The following is a 6,688-nucleotide window of genomic DNA, read 5'->3' on the forward strand; positions in this document are numbered from 1 at the left end:
GTTAGCGTCTGTAAGTCCAGATATGGCCTAGTGTTTGTAATTTACTGTAACAGTGGAGTTAAAAAGCTTGTGTAACATTTGAGTCATGGTCAGTGTAATTTAAATTCTAGAACTTGATGTTAAGTTATTGATTAGAATTCACTCTGAAAAGGTCACGCTGTTCAAAGAGTACAAATATATATATTAGGCTACAAGGTTATTAACACCGCTACTGGAGTTTCTCATGAGGAGAAACCAAATTTGCATGTATTGATAGCCTAGGCTAACTGTGATATGTCAAATGCATAGGCATTCACCCTTAATCCATATTGTTTACAGACATTGTGCATACGATAGGAAATTCTTAGTAAGGGAAACATGACTCAAGCCATAAATGTAATTGTTTTTATTATTTATAAAAAGAAAGGATACAACAATATGACAAAATAAATATAACAATAACAATATAACTAAATAAATATAAGAACTTCAATCATTACGTTAGTTCAAACAACTTCAAGAAAATATAGTAACCCTTGCAGAGAGAAACAGTGTACCACAAAAACCTTTTTTTAAAGTATTTACAGGTCAGGAGCTATATACTACAAAAGGCGGAAAAGGCAACTAATGAAGTTTTAATTTTTTTTTGTTAGAAAATAGAAACAAAAGTAGAAGGGGAGGTGCTCTAGCAAAGGCCTATAAACTAATACAAAGGATGACAAAAACAAAGTGCAAGGCAAAAGAAAAATGGGAGAATGAATTACTAATTACTATTACAGATAGTTCCTGGAGTGAATTATGGAAAGAGACTTTCAAAACAACCCAATTCTACCAATAAACAAAGTAACAAAAAACAAAGAGTTAGTTCAAACAACTACAATCATTCACCTCCCACTCCCCCCCATCACATCAGTGAGGTGGCAGTCCCAGCCGCAATACCCGGCAAAGTCCTCCATTGCATAAAACCCCTGGAGGACTCCCCGCTGGCCGTTCCCCCTGTACCCTGGCCCGCTGTCCTTATACAGCTTGCGGCACTGTAGGTTGCGGCACTCCGATATGACCAATGCTGTTCTGTATTTCTCCCGGTGGCTGGGCGGGAACAGGCTCCATTTCACCGCACCTAAAATCCAATGAGTACAGTCAGTTTAGATGCCTACACATTTGTCTACAGCCACACATTTTGGCATGTCAACATCTGATGCAAAGGCTCTATAAATGCAATATTATAATAACATACTGTCCAGCCAGTTGTAGTGGGCATCCTCGGTGAACTGGGGCTGGCAGACGCCGCCGCTGATTTTCTGGCATGTCAAAGACAGCCGCATGATGGCGGAATATCCGTCCTCTAAGACAACGCTTAGAAAAATCTTCTTCAGGACTTCATCTGGCAGCTGTGGTAACATACAGTTGACATCGTTTTGGTCAGAGGGTGAAGAGTTGGTGGGGGAATGCAAACAGGCTTTGCAAAGTTCTGCACTAGGGTTTTGGAATACAACATCATAGGCACTGAAAGCAGTAAAACAGGAGCTGAACAGTGTATGTATGGTCAGGGCCTTTCAGTCATGTTTGTAGAAACAAGCACATCCAAAACTCTTTCCAATATGGTACAGTCTATGACAGATGTTGTGACATACCTCCAAAATTCCAACCTCCTCTTTGTCAGGCCTGGATACCTTGAAAGGTGTAGGTTCCTATCACACACACATTGTAGTTAATTAATACACAGGTACATAAATATACTGGTGGTGCATACATTTACACTCGCTCAGTCACATTCACTCACACCTCACAGTAACATATTGACACAGACATGAATAACACACACACACACACACACACACATTTGAATGTGTGTTTTGTCTATTTGTGTCCATGTTATGTTTTTTACCCTGTGAGACCAAAGGCAATTTTCATGCTTGCATGATAATGAAGTATAATCTAATCTAATACACACACCATGTGTGTCCTACACTTCATCAGAGAGCCTTCTCAGATGAGTTGGAAGCTGTAATAGCTGCAAAATATGTGTATATAAAGTAACATTACAGCGATAGATGTATATAAGAAACGTAATGACTTCATACCTTGGTCGCATGCCTCCGTTTCCATGGCACATAGAACACGGGTGCCAGGAGTCCTTTCGCCAACTGGTGTGCTTCCTGGGTCAGGTGAGAGAATCTTTTTCCACATCTGCAGTAGAAAGTCAGAGAAAGGAAGACAGAAAGAGAGACAAAGGGAACACACACACACACACACACACACACACACACAATTGGGTTGCCAATCCAACATGGAAAATGTATTTATCTTACATTAAATTGCAAGTAAATATCCACACCCTTCAATCCCACAGTTCTCCAGGAGGACCTTGCACCACCACCTCCTCAGATGAGGCATATCAAACTGAAAAACATCAAGATGAAGTTTACCCCCTAAGCATTATGATGCTGCTGCTAAATACTGACACTAGCACACATAGTACTTACAATGTTGAAATCGAAGTTTGCTTCCATGGTTACAGTATATCACGAAAGTGAATACACCCCTCACAGTTTTTCAGATTTTTGCGTATATCTTTTCATAGGAAAGCATTACAGAAATGTAACTTTGACACAATGATTAGTGACCTTTTAACAACATATTTAACCGCTTAAATTTCTTGTTCACTCAGAAAAAAACAAAATACAGCCATTAATGTTTGAACATGTACTCACAAAAGTGAGTACACCCCAGATTAAAATCCGGTAGAGAAGGGGCTATGTTGGCTCGAATCGTCTCGAAATGAAAAGGGATGACAAGGGAGGTCATCAGTGTGCGTTTCAACCTTTCTTTGCATTGAACTTTTACATTTTGAGTCTGCATCTGGCTTAAATAGATTGGTGTGAGATTTGAATGCAATCCTATGGAGAATATCATGATCTGCTTCAGTAGTCACAGTGCATGTTGACATGTATGTTTCTTTTAGGTGTATTTCAGATTGCCAATGTTGACAGCATTCATGCATCCCCAAACCATGTCAGTCCCACTACCATGCTTGGCTTATGAGAGGATACACCTTTTTTGTAAAACTCACTTGTTTACCACCACACATACTTGACACCATCTAAAGCAAATTTGTTTATCTTGTTCTCTTCAGATCACACGACATGGTTCCAGTGATCCATATCCGTGTGTAGTAAGGTGGACCTTTAGATGTTAGTTTTCCTAAAATAATAACCATCAAAGTGATACTTGTAATTGCACGACTACGCCACTGGGGGACTGCCACCCCAGAATATATTTTGATTTCAACCAATAAGGCACAACAGGTTCGGATAGAATGCACAAGAGACGTACCTTTGTTTAAAGGAATAACAATCTTTTCTTTATTAATACAATTTAAGTCAACAGTTAAAACCCTGCGCCGCTGAGATAAAAACAGTAATGCTCAAGAACGGGGTTGGCTGCCACAGGATAAAAGGGGTTCACCGAGCTAGGCCAGCCGGGCAGGCTTACTAGTTGAGAATAAATTAGTTCACCACTCGTGCACGAAACCAAGGGCCTATGGTAAACACCAGTCACACACACGCTCATAGGCTCACTACGCTATGTAAGTGATTAAATGACAATAAGTGTGGATATCCACTACACACAGAATAAATCCGTATAATAATACACACTCAAACTACTAGTCTACTGTATGGCCCTGCCCCGACTAGAGCAGCATACAGGCCTAGAACTGTGACAGCCAAACCCCGTAAAATAACAATGTGACAAGCTGAAGCGGCGGACAGGTAAAAGAAAATCAAACAAACAAACAAAAACAGAAAGGCTAAAATATTTTGGCTATGGGCAAAACAGCGGTGAGCAGCTGCCGCAAGCAGTCTGCCCACAGAGACCCTCGACGTACTCTGAGGTGTCTGGAATCAGGCGAACATACACACACACGGATCAGTACATGTTACATACAATTAGTGGACAAATGTTTAACATGAGCTACGCCTATAACAAATGATATTTACAAGCTCACCTCCACAACACGGAGAGGGGGGGAAAGCCACAAGACTGGGATTAGACGCCACGGGGACTCTGGCTCCTGAGAATGAACAATATATGTTTAAATACACATCTCTAGATGGTTGCAGTCATCTAGACAAAACTGTGATCACACATACCTTGCTGCACCAGTAGCAAAGGCACCGGGCATCATCAGCGAATACCGGCACACCGGGAAGGCTCCAAAGAGCCGGTCTAATTCATTTGATTTTATAAAAACAATGGCATAGCCACCAATTACGGATTAGCCACTGAGCGGCTACCTGAGTCCCGTGACGTCATGGGGGTATGGGAACTGCTGAGGGACACACCTTACTTAACAGGCAGTGCGCCCTGTTACACTTGGCCTGTTCATCTCTCTTGAGACCTGCGATGAAGAGACAGGGCATTTACCAGGGATAGCATAGCAGTGGTCAGCAGCACAGAGTGGTGCTACGGGTGCTGGAGCGGGCGCTGCCAATGGAGATGTGGGCACTGTGGATGCTGTGGCGGGCGCTGGCGGTGGAGAAGATGCGGGCACTGGCGGCTGGCGGTGGAGAAGATGCGGGTGCTGACGGTGGAGATGCGGGCACTGTGGATGCTGTGGCGGGTGCTGGCGGCGATATGGGCGCTGCAGGCGCTGCAGGTGGGGTGGGCACATTTTTACCATCTGGGGCAAAAACACATACATTATACAACACAGTCGAGAGATTTCACAGTTCACTTTTGATAAAACCATCAACTAAGTATAATGTAGTATGGATAAAACCATCAACTACATATAATGTAGTATGATACAAATAAACACCCAGAACAGCTTTCCCCGTTACATCCACAGTTACTGCTCCATAAGACAGCTGGGAGAATTTCAGCAGGGCCTTCTGGTTGAGCAGCTCATTCCGGTGGTGCAGGATGTTGCGCATCAGAAAAATGTGGCTGGTTGAAGACAGCATGTTCATAAAATAGTTATTTTTCTCATGTCCGCGAACAGCTGCTCCGCCACCTGCGAATTCACCCAGCCACACAGCTCAGGCACCAGCTTGATGAGCCGCAGGGAGTCCCGGTCATCCTTGGTGTTCAGCTGGTGGAAGGTTTCATATAGAGCATAGTGCTCTGCGCAACCAGCAGGGGGATGACCACCAGCAGCAGCAGCAGCCTCCTGCTGGTTCAGCCAAGGGAAATGGACAGTCAGCTCCCCCTTCTTAGCAGCGGAAATGTTATTGGGCGTTGGTGGTGCAAGCCTCCCTTCATTAGTTTGGAAAGGAACGTCTCCGGGCTCCCTCAAGTACATATGTGCCACAAGCCCCCTAGTGAAGTCATAAATGGCTACATTAGGAAAATGCTTAAAGGACAGCAGCATATCAGCGTAGTCCCGTGGGCTCTCAGCCCGGAGATTAAACTTAACGGAGTTCACAAAGCCACAGGACAAGACACATTATGACCGCCCAACCACCTGGCAAATACATTACAGAAAAAGGTTAGTGTTATAGCAGTAGAATAGCATAAATGTAAAACTGCACACATTATAAATAACCTTCTGTTCCAAAAGTAAGTGCAATTTACCAGATGCTCCCCAAACTTTTTCGAACACTTCATCAGAAGTGCTCCACGTCTTCATCTCCTCCCTCAGGCGAAGCAGAGGGTCCATTTTGGATCCTGTGGCATCCAATCCACAGCTTTTAATCAAATTTCTCAAGTCCGGAGCCTGAAAAAGGCCAATAGTGGAGCGGCTACAGGAAAAATCGTGCAAATTATGATACAAGCGTGAAATTCGGCAATTATGTGCTTAAGATCATTACAATCAAATCTACCCGATTTGCCACGTGAAATAGCGGGCATTTTCCAAGATGGCCGCCAAAAAAGAGCCCAGATATTGATTTATTGCATAGAATTGACATATAAAATTATGATACATGCATGATATTGAACATGTATGTGCTCAGGACCAACACAATTAAATCTACCTGATTTGCCACTTAAAATGGTGGCCATTTTCCAAGATGGCCGCCAAAGAAGATCTCAGAAATTGATTTATTGCACAGAATTGACAAAGCAAACCATAATACAAGCATGACATTCAACATGTATGTGCTCAAGACCAATTAAATCAAATCCACCTGATTTGCCACTTTAAATGGTGGCCATTTTCCAAGATGGCCGCCAAAAATACCTCAGTAATTGATGAATTGCATAGAATTGGCTTAGCAAATTATGATACAAGCATGAAATTCGACATGCATGAGCTCAAGACCAATGTAATTAAAGCTACCTGATTTGCCAATTGAAATTGCGGCCATTTTCCAAGATGGCCGCCAAGATCTCAGAAATTGATTTATTGCACACAATTGATCAATCAAATTACGATGTAGGCATGAAGTTCGACATAAATGTGCACAAGATCAATGTAATCAAATCCACCGGATTTGCCTCTTGAAATGGTGGCCATTTTTCAAGATGGCCGCCAAAAATACCGTAGATTACCATACCATAGATATTGAATTTTGCACACAGTTGACCAAGTAACTTAAGTTATTATATAAGTATGAAATGTTGTGTAAATGTGCTAACAAACAATACAATAAAATTTACCTGATTTACCACTTGAAATGGTAGCCATTTCACAATATGGGCTCCAAAAAGATTGAATTTAGCGTGGAATCCAGCAAGAAAATTACGCTAAAAGCTTCTAATTTTG

The 6,688-nt window shown here is 42.3% G+C and overlaps 1 long non-coding RNA gene across 1 annotated transcript; it reads right to left on the reverse strand.

The window, feature by feature from the left end:
- Nucleotides 1-3,210: 3,210 nt before the first annotated feature.
- LOC134460387 (uncharacterized) lies at nt 3,211-4,307 on the reverse strand. The gene is made up of 3 exons (XR_010037075.1): nt 4,134-4,307; nt 3,989-4,054; nt 3,211-3,878 (listed from the first exon to the last, which is right to left on the reverse strand). It is a non-coding gene; the product is annotated as an uncharacterized LOC134460387 (long non-coding RNA).
- Between the last annotated feature and the right edge of the window lie 2,381 nt (nt 4,308-6,688).

This window comes from Engraulis encrasicolus, chromosome 12 (genome assembly GCF_034702125.1).
Source record: "Engraulis encrasicolus isolate BLACKSEA-1 chromosome 12, IST_EnEncr_1.0, whole genome shotgun sequence".
Classification (NCBI taxonomy): domain Eukaryota; kingdom Metazoa; phylum Chordata; class Actinopteri; order Clupeiformes; family Engraulidae; genus Engraulis; species Engraulis encrasicolus.